This window comes from Macrobrachium rosenbergii, chromosome 54, assembly GCF_040412425.1.
Source record: "Macrobrachium rosenbergii isolate ZJJX-2024 chromosome 54, ASM4041242v1, whole genome shotgun sequence".
NCBI lineage: Eukaryota > Metazoa > Arthropoda > Malacostraca > Decapoda > Palaemonidae > Macrobrachium > Macrobrachium rosenbergii.
In genome coordinates this window covers 20284284-20302602 of record NC_089794.1, presented here as the reverse complement: position 1 = coordinate 20302602, position 18319 = coordinate 20284284, and the positions used below count along the sequence as shown (strand labels likewise).

At 39.4% G+C, this 18319-nt stretch overlaps 2 long non-coding RNA genes across 2 annotated transcripts; one reads left to right on the top strand and one right to left on the bottom strand.

Annotated features, from left to right (window-relative positions):
* Positions 1 to 4377: 4377 nt before the first annotated feature.
* Positions 4378 to 9080, bottom strand: LOC136834521 (uncharacterized). Its single transcript, XR_010851835.1, has 2 exons — positions 8902 to 9080; positions 4378 to 5051 (listed from the first exon to the last, which is right to left on the bottom strand). It is a non-coding gene; the product is annotated as an uncharacterized lncRNA (long non-coding RNA).
* A 1244-nt stretch (positions 9081 to 10324) lies between these two features.
* LOC136834520 (uncharacterized) lies at positions 10325 to 15692 on the top strand. Its single transcript, XR_010851834.1, has 3 exons — positions 10325 to 10462; positions 12717 to 12866; positions 15414 to 15692. It is a non-coding gene; the product is annotated as an uncharacterized lncRNA (long non-coding RNA).
* Positions 15693 to 18319: the final 2627 nt, after the last annotated feature.

The window sequence follows — 18319 nt, the reverse complement described above, 5'->3', positions numbered from 1 at the left end:
TACATATATGTGTATGGACGCTATCCATCTGTCTATCTCTCTGTCTATCTATAATATATAAATGTATATATATATATATATATATATATATATATATATATATATATATATATATATATATATATATTTACATATAGATATACTGCATATAATATATGGTACATATACATATGTATATATATATTTTTTTATAGAGAGAAGTACAGTGTTATATACAATCATATGTATTAATGAATATACATCACGAATTAGTTCATTTTGTGTGAAGAACATAACGGATACATACACATACATTACATGCACGTGTTCCTCTTCTCTTCATGAAAGCTTCTAAAATGTTCTTAAAAAAAATGCAAATTTGCATGTCACGACAGCAGGCCAATCAAAGGCCACAGTAATTATGACTGAATATAGACTTTAGGCCAAAGGCCAAGCACTGGGACCTATGAGGCCATTCGGCGCTGAAACGGAAATTGAGAGCAGAAATGTCTGAAAGGCGTAACAGGAGGAAAACCTCGCAGCTGCACTATGAATCAATGGTTAGGGGAGGGTTAAGGAAAGTAAGATGAAAGGAGGTACGGTAAAAGCAATGAAAGGGGTTGCAGCTAGGGGCCGAAGACACACTGCAAAGAAGCTTAAAAGCAATGCCTACAGCGCCCCGCGTGAGGTGCACTGACGGTAGTAACCCCCTTACGGGAGAATCATTAACTTGAAGTATTTTGGGTTACAGTCACCCAGGGAGTTGCTGACTTGCTGTGCGCGAGAGCTTTCGGATTTAAATTTAAATCCGTTTCAATAAGAAACTTGATCTGGACGTCAAGGACCGCCCTTGCATTATTTTGCAACAGGGCAATGCACGCAGCACGTTACACGAGAACCGTGCGCGCTTCAGAACGCTTCAGAGAACCCAAGAGGAATTCTTGTTGTTTCTGAATTGGATTGAATATAGAATTTAGGCCAAAGGCCAAGCTCTGGGACCTATGGGGTCATTCAGCGCTGAAACGGAAATTGGCAGTGAAAGGTTTGAAAGGCGTAACGGGAAGAAAACCTAGCACAAATGTTAGGATGGGTGGGGAGTAAGATGAAGAAAGAGAATATGAAAGGAGGTACAGTAAAAGGAACGAAAGGGGTTGCAGCTAGGGGCCGAAGGCACACTGCAAAAAACTTTAAGTAATACCTACAGTGCACCGCATGAGGTACACTGACGGCACGAACCCTCTACGGAGGCTTTTTGTTTTTGCATCTTATATGATCACATAAGCAACACAATCCCTCTTAATTATCTACTTAAAAGGAATCTAAAATTTGGGCCAAAGGCCAAGCGCTGGGACCTATGAGGTCATTCGGCGCTGAAACGGAAGTCAATAGTAAACAGGTAAAAACGCGCCGGAAAAACTTCGGCGCAACCGAATTTTCTGTACAGCCGCTATAGCATATAATCAAGGCCACCGAAATCTTTCGGTGGTCTTGGTATAATGCTGTATGAGCCGCGGCCTATGAAACTTTAATCACGGTCCGGTGGTGGTCTGTCCTATATAGTTACCAGAAGCACGTTTATGACAAATTCTTAACCTAGATATAAAACTACTGAGGCTAGAGGGCTGCAATTTGGTATGTTTGGTGACTGGATGGTGGATGATCAACATACCAATTGGCATACCAAGTTTTTAAGATCTGAGGGCGGACAAAAAAAGTGCGGACAGAAAAACGTGCGGACGGACAGACAAAGCCGGCACGATAGTTTTCTTTCACAGGAAAGTAAAAATAATCAAGTGATCTCTCAGGCATCAAAATCAAGCATTAGAAAATATAAACCTTTCGCGTTTCGTAAATACAACGCTGCAACTCTCCGAAAGGTATTAATACTAATCCCTTCCCTTTACAAGTCCCGAACGATCAAAGCAAAACCGGCTCACACGGCTCTGTGCGTAGGTCGAACAGCTTGAAGTGGAAAAATAAGATTTTAGCAGGTTTGTTTTGTTAAGCTACTCCATGTTTTTGTTAAACTCTCTAATCTGTTCCTCCCCGCACTTAGACTCTGTAGTTTTGTTGTAGCAACTTGCGGCTGAGGAGCTTGTTAAAAAAATTTTTTGTTTTCTGAAAAGAAAACTATTGTGTCGGCTTTGTCTGTCCGTACTTACTCTGTCCGACCTCAGATCTTGAAAACTACTGAGGCTAGAGGGCTGCAAATTGGTATGTCGACCATCCACCCTCCAATCGTCAAACATACCGAACTGCAGCCCTCTAGCCTCAGTAGTTTTTATTTTAAGGTTAAAGATAGCCATAATCGTGCTTCAGGCAACGATATAGGATAGGCCACCACCGAGCCGCCCTCTAGCCTCAGTAGTTTTTATGTTATTTAAGGTTAAAAGTTTGCCATTATCGTGCTTCTGGCAACGATACAGGATAGGCCACCAACGGCCCATGATTAGAGTTCCACGGGCCGCGCCTCATACAGCATTATGCCGAGACCACCGAAAGATCTTTTCGGTGACCTATGACTGTACGCTGTAGCGGCTGTACAGAAACCTCGGCGCATTTTCTACTTGTTTTAAGTATAGGACTAGTTACAGCAAATCACGAGCACCCGACACATTCCTCCGCGAAATGGAAGGCCAAAACACCAACAAATTTTGTCCCGATACGAAGTTTTCTAAATCTAAACTTGGCAGGTTTCCCAGTAACGTAGTAGGAATTAACTCGAGTAGTTTATTTTGAAAGTCGAGATCAAATTCATTTAGGAACTACTGCCTCCCCAAAGGAGTTAACTCGAGTAGTTTATTTTGAAAGTGGAGATCAAATTCATTTAGGAACTACTTTCTCTCCCGTTTAAGAAATTTTCAGGAAGCACTTACATATTACAGAGACCAGATCACATCCACCTGTACAATAAACGTAAGAAGTCCGAGTGGTGGGATCAAAACTTGCCGTTTCGAGTGTCAAAGTCCTGCTTCTTGATAACTGGTATACTGAAGCTAGTTTGTAATACACTAACTAGCCGGAGCCTTGTTCTAGACCTTGTTCGATACTTTCAGTATCCGCGCGCTATGTGACACCCCTGTTAGCTCCTCTCTCTCTCATCCAACTACTGCCTCTCCTCATCCAACTTTCCACTCTCAACTAAATCCCCTCAATCCAGGGAGATGCAGTATCTAGCTTGAAATCGCTTCCTTCACCTACATTCCATACTCTCAATAACCTAATGGCCGCACTTATTGCCATTATTGTAATAACTTGTGAAGTTAATCACCGTGACCCAGTCAGTTGTAAATTCATTTAGCAACATTCAAAATTCAACACAAACTTTACAAAAGCAGAGCAATAAACTTTAGTAACAAGCTCCCCGTTTTCGTTAGTGGGCCGAGGGAGAATTTTTCCCTGGTCCCTATACCTGAAGCTTCTCGTAAGGGGGTAGCGCCAACAGTGCACCCTACGCGGTGCACTGAAGGCATACTATAGGTTCTTTGCAGCGTACCTTCGGTACCCCTGGCTGCCACCCTTTTCATTCGTTTTACTGTACATCTGTTCATGATCCTCCTTCCATCGTGTACTATCCCCGTATAACAACTGTTTCATAGTTCAACTGAGGGTTTTCCTCCTGTTACACCTGTCAAACCTTTCTACTCTCAAATTCCCTTTCAGCGGCGAATGACTACATAGGTCGCAGTGCTTGGCCTTTGGCCAAAGATCTGTATTCCATTCTATTCCTATACCTTAAGGTGCAGTTATTACAAAAGCTTTTATTTCGAAAGTTATTTACCTTGAGTAATTTCTCGGCTGACTGAGCAGAAGACTGGTCACATGAATCAGCAACAAGCTCTTTGATGGGATAATTTTTTTTAATCTACTTTCACTTCTATTACTAATTTTTTTTTCTTCGAAGGTTATTTACCCAAGTACTTTCTCGACTGACTGAGCAGGAGACTGGTCACATTTATCAGCAACAAGCTCTTTGATGAGATCATTTGTTAATCTCCTTTAACTTCTATTGCCACAAGTATAGTTTAAAAACGGGTTAACTAATCTGAATAGTAACAATTTATCTTTCTAATATTCACTGTGACTAGCACCACCTTAATTAAGTCAGTGATTCGTCTATGGACAGTTGGGAGCTTTAGGGATGCATCCGAAACCAATTTTATGCTTCACCCGGGCGCTCGTTCAGGATCTTATATTAAAGTGAGAAGTCATGATACCCTTTTAATCTTTGTTAATTTAAGATCAATCATTTGCAGTGACATTTATGAATTCCTTTCCTGCAAATTTTCAGAACATTTGCTTGACAGTTCATTGTTAAGTTCAATGAGACACTAAAATGTACAAAATCAATTTCTTGATACCTATTATACCACATTCACAGGAAAATAAAGGTGAAAGGATTGTTAAAATTTATTGCCTTGGGAAGTACTTAGACTACCTTTGAAAGGACCTACGGTTAACCTCTCCCATGACCAGTACGTGACAGCTGTCAAATATCTTGACAGCCAGCCGCCCTACGGAGTTTTACAGTCACTGCTGTAGTAAAGACGAAACTCCGCTTAACTTTAAGGCTGTTTTGGACCTTCCAGCAAGGCGACAAAACTGATTCAATCGCATGGAGACCCAGAGCACTTGGTAGGTCAAATGTCAAATTCCAGGGTAAACCGAGCTGTGGAAATAAGCCTGACTTATCTTGACGCTCCAATTACTCTGTACACCAGCTACTCCCAACACAGGTTGGAATTTCCTAAGCGACAGAACCTAGCCTGGCTCCAATAGCTTGTTCTTGATTAGATTAGCTGGTTTCCCGGGCTCTTGAACACTTCAGGTTGAAAGCGCTCTTCACAGCAAAGCGCTCTTCACAGCAAAGCGCTCTTCACAGCAAAGCGCTCTTCACAGCAAAGCGCTCTTCACAGCAAAGCGCTCTTCACAGCAAGTGTGTTTCAGTCGAAAGATCTTGTACTATTGCTGAAATGTGGTCTTCAGACCGAAGGCGGCTAGGTTCGGCGTCCACCCTTCCGATCAGATGCACGAAGGACTGGTCCAGAACAGTTGTCAAACAGCAAGCCAGCCTGATAAAGATATAGGTTGTAACTTATCGCATTTGCAGAGATACTATCATTTTTATCCCCAGCCAGAAGATTGCGGACTAAGAAAAATATTAAGTTTTAGTATAGAATAGAAAAACCCTCAATTCATAATTCATAACCACCATGCAGAAGATACTTTACCAATCATTTCAGTTTCCTTCGACAACTATGGTCAAGAAACTGAGGTAGTTATAAGCTGTATCAAAGATAATTGCTGCAAAGATGAGGTCAAGCTAAGCTTCAACAATAATTTAGGTGCATTTTGCTACAAAACCAAGCAAAGCGGCGCTTTCAGCCATCCACTGCTTTTGACAGTGAAAAGGGGAAGATTGACAGTTATGGAGGAAGTTAAGTGGAAACTGAGGCATATTCTCGGGATTAAAAGTAGTTGCAGCAATGGGCTAAAGGGACTTTATAAAAAAACGTTTAGTAATGTCTACAGGACAAGAGTTGAAAGTCAGCAATAAGATATAACCGAAACTGTAAACATCGAAATAAAACATTCGATAGCAATGAACTGCTGTATATAAAGATCTGTTACTCAGCAAGAACCCGTCAAACAAATTTGAAACTTAACTCGTGTATATTGCGCCACTACTTCGGCCCCGCCAAACTTCCTAGAACCAGTTTCAGTAGTAACTACCCCTTAAGATATATTAAGTCTTTATAATTTAGATTATAATCTTTAGATTATGAACTAAACCTTATAAAAAGTGGAAGGCTGGAGAATACACTAGAGACATTCAAATCACTACATCCACTTAGGGAATTAGAAGCAGCAAGACTTTAAAGAACTTTTTGAATTAACCAAAAAACCCTATCTATATAAAACTAATTTCAGGGTATCGGTAGGGCCTGGAAAAACTCCATTTACTAGCATTAAGTACTAACTAATAAACTACGTTAAGAGCCTGGAAAAGCTCCATTTACTAACGCTCAGAAAAAAACTAACACTGCAGACAAAGTAAATATTACAGAAGGCTTAACTGTAGCAGACCAACGAGAAAAATACAGAAATGAAGATTGGGAAGAAGTTAAAGAACTATGTAGTGGAAGAAACTACGGACAGTGCCGAAGATGAAGGACAACCTAAAGAATACGAAAGCTCTGAAATAAAATGCCATTAGTTACTAAAGTTCAGGTTGTCCATGGCAGACCTAAAGTCTACCATGGACAACCCTAATCCAACTTTGCCGGAGCAGCAGAAGCCACCCCGACAAAGGTGGATCTTTTGAAGTTTTATAATTAAAAAGCAAAACAACACACGCAAGCATACAAGCTAGCAGAATTCTTAAGCACGCAAATCTCCATCTCAAGCATAAAGCAAGTGTACAAACAGAACATCTGATAAAGCAATCATACCCTAGACCTCTCAAGCAAAACCCATCCTGAACCCCCTCACTGCACGCAAGCAAGCAAAACCCATCCTGAACCCCCTCACTGCACACAAGCAAGCAAAACCCATCCTGAATCCCCTCACTGCACGCAAGCAAGCAAGCAAAACCCATCCTGAATCCCCTCACTGCACGCAAGCAAGCAAGCAAAACCCATCCTGAATCCCCTCACTGCACGCAAGCAAGCAAGCAAACCCATCCTGAATCCCCTCACTGCACGCAAGCAAGCAAGCAAAACCCATCCTGAATCCCCTCACTGCACGCAAGCAAGCAAGCAAACCCATCCTGAATCCCTCACTGCACGCAAGCAAGCAAGCAAAACCCATCCTGAATCCCCTCACTGCACGCAAGCAAGCAAGCAAAACCCATCCTGAACCCCCCTCACTGCACGCAAGCAAGCAAGCAAAACCCATCCTGAACCCCCTCACTGCACGCAAGCAAAACCCATCCTGAACCCCTCACTGCACGCAAGCAAAACCCATCCTGAACCCCTCACTGCACGCAAGCAAACCCATCCTGAACCCCTCACTGCACGCAAGCAAAACCCATCCTGAACCCCCTCACTGCACGCAAGCAAAACCCATCCTGAACCCCTCACTGCACGCAAGCAAAACCCATCCTGAACCCCTCACTGCACGCAAGCAAAACCCATCCTGAACCCCTCACTGCACGCAAGCAAAACCCATCCTGAACCCCTCACTGCACGCAAGCAAAACCCATCCTGAACCCCCTCACTGCACGCAAGCAAAACCCATCCTGAACCCCCTCACTCCACGCAAGCAAAACCCATCCTGAACCCCCTCACTCCACGCAAGCAAAACCCATCCTGAACCCCCTCACTGCACGCAAGCAAAACCCATCCTGAACCCCTCACTGCACGCAAGCAAACCCATCCTGAACCCCTCACTGCACGCAAGCAAAACCCATCCTGAACCCCTCACTGCACGCAAGCAAAACCCATCCTGAACCCCTCACTGCACGCAAGCAAAACCCATCCTGAACCCCTCACTGCACGCAAGCAAAACCCATCCTGAACTCCCTCACTGCACGCAAGCAAAACCCATCCTGAACTCCCTCACTGCACGCAAGCAAAACCCATCCTGAACTCCCTCACTGCACGCAAGCAAAACCCATCCTGAACCCCCTCACTGCACGCAAGCAAAACCCATCCTGAACTCCCTCACTGCACGCAAGCAAAACCCATCCTGAACTCCCTCACTGCACGCAAGCAAAACCCATCCTGAACTCCTCACTGCACGCAAGCAAAACCCATCCTGAACTCCCCTCACTGCACGCAAGCAAAACCCATCCTGAACTCCCTCACTGCACGCAAGCAAAACCCATCCTGAACCCCCTCACTGCACGCAAGCAAAACCCATCCTCAACCCCCCTCACTGCACGCAAGGAAAACCCACCCTGAACCCCCCCTCACTGCACGCAAGCAAAACCCATCCTGAACACCCTCACTGCACGCAAGCAAAACCAAACTAGTCAAGCACCCCAGCAAAATCTTTAATTCTCAATCTTGCAGACAAAAATCTATCAAACCAGCAAATAAATTGAGCCAGCAAGACAACGGTAATCACACAGAACGCAACATCAACTTAAGCAAGCATGCAAAAAACTGGCAATTTCATAACATGAGAATGAAGTTCATTCATAACCGTAAGAACTCACTATTTAACCATGTATGACAATGTATGATTTTTAAGTAACACGCTTGAGCAAACAACTCACGCTTACGATGCTTGCATATGGCTTTGTCATTCCCTAATAATATTTACAGAGCTACCCAATTCAAAGTTACACGCCAAATATGACAAAGTTCACCTACACCTCTTAAAAATTTCATATATACAACTCACTGCTAAACTACGGGGCCTGAGGAAATCCGTGAAAATAAATTTTAAGTTAACTAGAGAGCCTAGACGCGATCAAAAAGTATTAGAACTATCAAAATATAATTACAGAATCATTGATAATCAAATTCAAGCTTACCCAAAATTCGCTAAAAGAAAAAACTATAGATCACAATAAGCATATCAGAAAATTACCCAATTTTATTTGAACTAGACTTCAAAGAAACCCCTAAAAACCACTAAGTTTTGATGCAAACAGCCAAATGCGATTATAGTTCTTGGATTTAACCAACCCTCACGACAAAAAAAAAGAAAAAAAAAAGAAAACGGTAACTAACAAGTACCACTTAAAACACACCATCAAACCTCAGCTCTCCTATAAAACATTTAAGAAACATTAAAGCCACAAGTCACCCGAATATAACCTACGTTTCCATAATGAAAACTACACCCCACAAAATTTAAACTGGTTATCCTGGGATACGTTCACGAGACTACCACGAGATAAAACCGCCACTATGCGTTAACGTAACTAGACCACAACACACTGAGCACTCCCAAATAAAACGATCCACTTACCGCATTTCCGCAGCGAAAACAGCAATCGCAAAGCGCCCACACAGCAGCCAGGACGCGCCACGGATATAATTAACAGCATCTTCTGCAAACACGTAGTAACGCCGCAGTACAGCATAGCACCATCTCAAGAGCAGAACACTAATTGTAACAACAGATCAGCGAAAATCACGACAAGAAGTGTGTCTAGGGGATAAAGGCAAACCGACAACAGTTTTCGCTCTCTCTGAGCCAAGGACTCTGGAGTAGTTACATCGGGTGAAGCAGAAACAATCTTACTTTTCGCTTGTCTGTGCAGAGGGCACGTTTTATTCATCTCCAGGCTGTTTTTTCGAGTTTTTTTTTTTATTTTATTTTATTACTCTTAAATATTCTGCTAGAATTTCTAAAGAGAACACCCCGCGAAAAAACATGTATTCTGCTTTTGGGGGATTTATTTTAGATATGCATTTTTCTTGTTTTAGTTTATTTTGTTTATTATATTGCATTCTGGTCTCTTTTTCACTCGTTTTGACCGTCTTCCGTTGACGGTCGGTTCTTCCGTGTTTCATATATATATATATATATATATATATATATATATATATATATATATATATATATATATATATATATATATATATATATATATATATATATATATATATATATATATATATATATATATATATATATATATATATATATATATATATATATATATATATTATATATATATATATATATATATATATATATATATATATATATATATATATATATATATATATATATATATATATATATATATATATATATATATATATATATATATATATATAAATGGCTTATTGTTGAGAAAATTAAATATTTGTTATTCCATTTGCTCATTAATCTAGGGTTAAATGACAAATTCTTCATGCGATGGACAAACTGCTTTTACGACTGAAAAAGCATTCAATAAACTGACGTGATAATAGCTTGCGTTATATTAATAGCAGCTTTTTGTAGATGAAAAATAAAACTGCAATCGTGAGGTTTTTTAACGTTAAGTTTAAAAAACGCCTTTCTTTAAACTGCCGTAAAATCCGCTAAAAGTCGAAATGTGAGACAATCTTTTAGCCGTGCTGTATTTTAAAAAGTCATTTATCAAATAAAAAGAAACAATTAAGTTAACAGTCACGCTATCTAAATATATAACAACGATAAACATTTCTATATATTAATGCAGAATCTGAAAAAAAATCTGGAAAAAATAGAAAAAGGATAATTTTGTCATAAGAACTATTCACGTTCACGTTACTCGACATCTCTATGGTAAGACCGAAGCGGGATTCCATGACGTCACCGCATACCCTATTCGAGCGTCCTTGGCTGTTCTTCCTGACGTAGTGTTCTCCCGAATACTTGCAGCTAGGAGGTAACAGGTTTCGCCGAACCTTATTTCCATAACCCGGTTAGTGATTTAGGTTGCTGTGTTTGCGTGTTTTGTGGTTGTTGGCGTTCCTGGTTATTGCGTAATGCGTTATTTACAGTATATCCGTTATAGTGTTGCGTAATGGATTATGATGGTTGAATCTCTAAGGTAAGTGTTCTCCTTCGTTATTTAGGTTTTCTATAATTGTCGAAACTAATTTGCAAGACTGGTGTGAATTTTAGCTAGGGTGTGTAATCGATAGTTTTAAGTCTGGGTTTTTTGGTTATTGAACACGTTAAGTATTTAACACACACTAATTGTGCTAGTGGTATTTAAGTACCAAGCTACCGTAGTCTTGGGTTAATTTAGGTTCTTGTAGCAGCTTGCATAAATCATAGGATTTCTTAACGGTGTAATTCGGATGCCGTGTATCCAGAATTTTTATATTTTTGCGTGCGGCCTTGCCATGGCATTACCGAATGTACACGCTGTATTTTTGTTCGTTTTGATGTTTACTTTTAAGTTGATTTCCATGGCTTTCTTCGTATTGAACTTATTCATATTTTAGGGTTTTCAAAATATCGGTGCCCTTCCTGTATATAGTTGGTGCATATTACTATGTATGCTGGCTAGGGTTTAGACTTTGAAAACGCGGTAGTTAGTTAAACCTATAAATCAACTATTAGCAGAATTAAATTTAAATTAGCAAAATGGAATTTTTAGAATTCCGTTCTTGGTGAAAGACTTTAACAATTAGCTAATGTAAATAGTTTATTCCAAAGCTATGGGAACCTGCAGGTATATGCATATGATGATAAACTTACCATATCGAAGTTGAGGTATAATTTAGTGCAGGAGATAAATTATGTATGCATAGGCTCCTTGGATTTTTAAGTGACTAAAAAATAATGGTTGTTCGGGAAGTAAGTTTTATGACTTGGCTTTGTAGTTATTCTTACTAAATTGTCGTTGAGCCTAGACTTGAGATGGGAGGAAAGCTCCGTCGATTTCCGTATGACTTAATGTTTAAGCGTAATTCTTTACAAAAGGTCCGCATCAATATTTGGGGTTTGTTTGATGTGTTGGGTTGTGCCCTTAAGGGGGGGTCGCAGGGTGGGCGAAGCCCCCCCCGCTAGGCCTAGGTAGGGGCACGGCGCCCTAGCTTAGGTGGTTGTGTTAAGGTACTGTACATATTAAGGGGTTTTGTATTTTAGTAAGGTCAGACACCAAATATTGATGCGGACCTTTTGTAAAGAATTACCTGTTTAAGTATTACAAACTGAACGGATTAAAGCGGTTTAATTTTTAGCCTATTATTCACATTAACTGCTATATTAAACATCTAGTTTAATTTTGGGGAATGAAAGGACCTCTACTCACCCGGAAATAACGGTTTGTACTGTGGTCAATGCCAGTTATTTTGATACTTACAAAAATTTTATCCCAGACTAGCAGTAAATTTTTTTGTTTGCATTTCTCTGCTAGCAAAGTTTATTGAAAGGTAAAGGCTTAAGTAATTTTATTGGTGGGTGAGGCTTAGGATGAAGTAATTTCAAGTCTTTGAGCAGTGTAAGTGGCTTGTCTGTGCATTAATTAAACTTGGGTCAAGTTTTCTAAGAACCTCGATGTAGCTTTAAAGTACTAAAATTTTATTTGCTCTAATCAAACAAAACTGATTTTGTTAGATGTTTTCCAAAGCTTGATTGTTACATTTTTGTAAATGTTTAAAGTTTAAAAGTTAGTGGTAGTTTTGCCTTGTACTGTTCGTTCATTAATAATTTTTTCTTAGTTTGCTTTTAACCTTTATTAAACTTTATTAATTGAAATGTGTAAAAATTCTAGCTTCTGAAGTCATAAAAAAATCTTTTACCGATCTGCATGGATTAACTTTAACTTAGTACATTTCTTCCGATGTTAGCAAAACCCCATATCACTGGCAAAACTAATTTTTAATATTTTCATTTTGGTATTTCACTTATGGACATTAATTGCTTTCAACATAAAATATGGGTTTTTCTGTTCTATTATGATGTGATTTGAATGATTTTGAGGTTTATTTCATCTCAAATGAATACTTACCCTTCCCCGGCAAATGATATATTGTATACAAAATTAATAAAATTACGACTTGTCAGAATATTGCACCCCTCTCCATAGCTAATACGGCAAAACTGTGTTTACTGATTACAGTTTTGCCGTATTAGCTATGGAGAGGGGGTGCAGTATTCTGACAAGTCGTAATTTTATTAATTTTGTATACAGTATATCATTTGCCAGGGAAGGATAAGTATTCATTTGCGATGGAAATAAACCTCAAAATCATTCAAATCACATCATAATACAACAGAAAAACCTATATTTTATGTTGAAAGCAATTAATGTCCATAAGTGAAATACCTTAATTTTTAATATTTTATTTCAGGTAAGGATGGCTTTTGAATTCAGCTTCGCCATGAGTTAAAGGGACGGACCGGGGTGAAATTATGAAGTGTTTGGCCTGCAGCTCAAATTCCAAAGTACGGATATGTGGGAAAGTTTTCACTGCTAAGGGACTTTTCGTGCAAACTGAAATGTAAGTGTTTTGCGCAAACTGAAATGAAGTAATATCCTAGTAGTCAATTGTTTAGCATAAAGGTTCTTTGAGTATTTTGTATTTTGAGTAACAATTAAGGTTTTAAAGTAACTATTTTTTGGGGATTAAAACTTAAGATTTAAACGATTGAGGATTTAAAGTAACTATGAAGGATTTTAAGTAGGGTTTTAAGTATTTAACTATGGAGGATTTTAAGTAGGGTTTTAAGTATTTAACTATGGAGGGTTTTAAGTATGGTTTTAAGTGTTTAACTAATGAGGATTTTGTTTGTCGAGTGGGAGGTGAGGGACTTTTTGTAGGATTTTAAGTAGGGTTTTAAGTATTTAACTAATGAGGATTTTAAGTTTGTCGAGTGGGAGAGGTGTGAGTTTTTGTCGAGTGGGAGAGGTGTGTGGGAGTTTTTGTCGAGTGGGAGAGGTGTGTGGGAGTTTTTGTCGAGTGGGAGAGGTGTGTGGGAGTTTTTGTCGAGTGGGAGAGGTGTGTGGGAGTTTTTGTCGAGTGGGAGAGGTGTGTGGGAGTTTTTGTCGAGTGGGAGAGGTGTGTGGGAGTTTTGTCGAGTGGGAGAGGTGTGTGGGAGTTTTTGTCGAGTGGGAGAGGTGTGTGGGAGTTTTGTCGAGTGGGAGAGGTGTGTGGGAGTTTTTGTCGAGTGGGAGGTGTGTGGAGTTTTGTCGAGTGGGAGAGGTGTGTGGGAGTTTTTGTCGAGTGGGAGAGGTGTGTGGGAGTTTTTGTCGAGTGGGAGAGGTGTGTGGGAGTTTTTGTCGAGTGGGAGAGGTGTGTGGGAGTTTTTGTCGAGTGGGAGAGGTGTGTGGGAGTTTTTGTCGAGTGGGAGAGGTGTGTGGGAGTTTTAGACCAATCCAACCAACACTCCCTAAAGTCCACCTTTGCCGGGGTGGCAGAGCTGCCTGTCAGGCAAAGGTGGACTTGAATATTGTACATGGCAGACTCAGGTCTGCTGTGTACAATGGGAGTGCGAAAACAATACTAATCAGTTTCTTTCAGGTAACAAACCATTTATTTTTCTATTAAGGCCGCATTTCTTTTCTATTATGGCAGGTAAGTTTCTTTTAGTTAAGGTAACTTCTTAATTTGTTCTCCATTTATATGGAGTTAAGGTCCAGCTGGGTGTGGTGTAGTCAGCATCAGGAATTTTTGGTTAAAGTGCACTGTAGTGACAGTACCATTTTGCTGGTGCAAGTTAATGCTGGAAGGTATTGGAGCAAGGAAACTGGTTCTAGGTTCTGGATTCTAGGCTCCTAAGATAGGACTTCAGTTGATTGTTCATCACACTTAATTTTGTGAGTTTTCCTGAAGTATGTGGTATTAGTGGTTTAAGCTATTAACCAGTTGTAAGGTAGTCTTTCACATTTGGTACCCAAGAGCTTGGTTGTTGGCCATATTTAATTTTGGGAAAACCATTTGATATATTGTGGTTCCGTTAATTTATACGTTAATTCGGCTGGGTTCTCGAAGGTTTGGCAGTCCTCAAAGGTGGTCAGGGGCTTTAAGAAATTTTTTTGAAGGCCAACTTACCGTTAATTTTTATTTTTCCTAAAGTCTGTTGTATTAAGGCTTAGCTGTATCGAATTTTAGCTCTGGTATGATAAGTTGAAATTTTAATTTAAAGTTTTGTGGATTACTGTAGGAAAAAAAATAGCACTTAAATTTAGGCCATTTGGCTAGTTTATAGTCTATGGTAGGTTTAATGGCACTTGCTAGTTGCTGCTGCTGCTGCCTTTTGGGAAATTGTAAGTTCAAGCTGCCTTGAAGTTTTTTTTTTCTTCCAGAGTCCTCTTTTTTAGGAGGCAATCTTCATAGCTTTTAAATTTTCCCCCTCAACATTCCTCCTCTTAGAAGCAATCTTCAGTCCAGTGGCGTTAACCCATTTTCTCTAGAGGCCTTGGCTTAATGATGCCCTGAAATTTAGGGTAGGCTGTTTAAGCTTGTTAAATGGTGGTTTTGCTACTCTCCTGAGTAGGAAAACTTTAATACAGGTTTGTGAGCATGTAAAAGGTCTGTTTAGAGTACGCTATTCTGTTTGGGTAACCACCAACTATGTTCTTCGTGCCTGGAGTGGTTTTAGAGTAAGGATGCATTTTAATGAAATTCGACTCTCAAAAAAAAATTCAGATATGCATTGATTTGTATGGTGGGTTTTTATATATCAGATATGCCTTGATTTGTATGGTGGGTTGGTCTTAAGTGCTGATTTACTTTGACTCGAATCCCGATGGGCCATGGAGTAAAAATTCACTGAGCATTTAAAATTCTAAAAATTAACTTAATCCTGAATATTTTCAGTAACATAATGGCCTGTTTTATCTTATTGTCTTAAATACTCTCTAAACTTTAACTTGTAATGGTGGGGGGAACCTGAATATTTTGTGATAATGGCCTGTTATCTTAGTCTTAAATACTCTCTAAACTTTAACTTGTAATGGTGGGGGGGGAACTTGACTATTAATCAGAAGTAATTTAGAACCTGGGCTAAGCCTGCATCTTACGTTTAAATTTTCTTTTCAATTCCAGACTCAATTGTTCAGGTGTGACTTCAGAGTTTTTCTAACTGGTTAATCGTAAAAGGTTCTCAAGTGGACAAAATGGATACTCAGTGTTGATAGCAGGACTTAATTATGGGAATCAGACTTGACATAATTTCCATAATGGACTAAAAGTGCTTGAGGTGGAAAATAAGCCGTTCATGGGGTTCAAAAACATAATTTTAAATCTAGTTGGGTTTGGTTTTTATTTTCATAAATTTTACACCTTAGACCTAGTCTGCTTTAGTAAATAAAATTAAGCTTTGTATTTTTAGTCTTTTGTTTTCTCCCTTTAAGACCATGCATGGTCAGGTTTGAACTTTTTTTGTGCGTTCTGGCAAGATGCTGGGTAATAAGTTTGGACTTTGGGGTTTAGTTTGAAAAAATCTGTTTAACCAGTTCAGGTGTTGTGCAAATCCTTTGGTGGTAAAAGATTAAGGAAACTATGGGTATCTAAAGATGAAGTGGCCCTGAACTCTAAATTAGAGGAACATTTAAATTAGAGGAACATTGAACTTGTAGAAGCTGCAAAATACTTCCAAATGACATCCGTGAGTAGAGTTTCTTAAAGAAAAAAAATCTACAAAGCTTGCTTCCACATAATGAAGAACAGAAACTAAGCTTTCAAAGGTTATGGTAGCTATGGTAGTTATATGGTGTAAGAGGAAACATGCCCTTGAGTAAGGAAGCTGTAAAAAAAAAATTTCCTAACTGCAAGATCCATGTACTGCTAGTACTATAGTAATCCGCTATACTAATATGAAAAAAGGCTGGAAAGATACGGCTATGAAAATTAAAATAAAAGCACTTGCCTGAAGTTGTGGTCTTGTTTTAAGAGAATCTGATATGGCTGAGCTATGTACCGCTAGCAATCTGGTATGTATACTAAGGCTGGAAAGGCAATAAAACTAAAAGTAATGCATGATACTTTAATCTTATCCAGTGTTTGGGGAAAGATGAACTGAATAGTTTTACTGATCTCTATTTTAAATATGAACTGGTTTGCTCACTGAAATAGGGCTGGATACCCATTAATCCTCCAGGACAGATTTTATTGCTAAAATGATTACCCAGAGAAAGGGTACAAAACTAAAATGTTAAAACTCTAAACTGAAACGGGATTTAAGCAACCTTGTCGCTTAGTCCAGATCTCCAGATCCTGGTATATGATTGGTGTTAGCATGACTGAGTGCATGAAAGCTAAACAGAATATGCTTAACGTTCAAGCTTAGAAAGAGGTCGTACCATGAGATGTCTAAATGCCTAGATGAAACTAGCGTGATCAGGGCTGACACGAGTAGATCCCCCTCCGCACGAGGGGGCAAATGCACGGCGGGAAGACTGTTACCAATTTTGTGGGTGGATGGCGATCACGAGCGTAGATCACGTCATATACTGCTTGCCTTGGACTGTTTCTCGTTACATTTAAAAGAGAATCACTGGCAAAACACTGCCCCCGTCGTCTCTCTCCCCCTCGTGTGGAAGGGGGCTTAACTTTCAGCTGAATGTTAAAATACAGAGGTTTGACTTACACTAGTCGGTTGAACTTGGGCCAGACATCTTTTAAGGAATTGTCGGGGGAAAAGACTTTCAATTACCTTGGTTAAACTTAAGTCTTTAACATTAAACTGGTACCAATTAACTAGCTTCCATTTACTTGGATACCTGTCTCAAGTTCAGGTAAATTACAAACTACTTAACTCCGTTGTGAAATAATGGCGAAAAATAAATTAAGCAGTGTCACATCAGTCCGCGTTCTGCCCCGGTAGAGGGGTACCGCTGTCAGTGCACCGTAGGCATTACTTAGGTTCTTTGCAGCGTGCCTTCGGCCCCTAGCTGAAACCCCTTTTCGTTCCTTTTGCTGTACCGCCTGTCAAATTCTCATCTTAATTTCCATCTTCTCCTAATAATTGATTCATGGTAAAACGGAGAGGTTTTCGTCCTGTTACGCCTTTCAAACCTTTTACTGTTAATTTCCATTCAGCGCTGAATGACCTCATACGTCCCAGTGCTTGGCTTTTCCCCTGAAAACTATATTAAATTCAACTCTACTCAAAAGCGTTCTGCACGCATTTTGTCTGCGGACAAAGTCTGATCGTGTGGACGGGGCTGAAATGGTAAGATTGTATAGCGTGGTAAGTGCTGACACTGATAGTACTAACACTAGTAACTTAAATAGTTAAGTGTTAAAATCCAGATGTCTGACCTACACAAGTCTAATGGACTTTGAGCAGACATTTTCAAAGAAATTTCTTGGGGAGACTGTAGCTTTCAACCACCAAAATATGAAGTAGTTTAAAGTATCTTTAACGTTAAACTGGTGTACCAGTCACTGGATACCAATTACCTGGATGCCTGTTCCTGAATTTCGGGTAATTTGCATAACTCCACAGTGGTAAAACATGGGAAAAAATAAGTTTAAATTCTTTTGCCATTAACTTCCTATCCAAGCAAGTTTTAAGTAGTTTAGTGTAAGAACGGGCAGGCGCAGATTTAACTTTTACCCATAAGGTTTCATAATCCATGGATAGCTACTTAAGGTTCTCGATAGATGCCTGCTTCACTTGAGTTTTGCTATTTAGAGAAAGTTAAAAATATTAGAAAAAGATTCATGGGCTGTGCAAGAACTAAAAAAAAAAAATAGGGTTTATTATGCGTTCTGTAACACTTTTTTTTTTTCTTACCGAAGGAATACTTTTTTTTTTATTTATTTTTTTTTTTTTACGAAGGATTACTATCACGACAGGTTTTATCCTGGTAGGGTAACCATTATCTTCGAGGCCCGCTAGTTTGATGGCATGTCGTTTGATGGTATGCATTTTGACAGTACTGAACATTGAAGTCTAGTCTCTCTCTCTCTCTCTCTCTCTCTCTCTCTCTCTCTCTCTCTCTCTC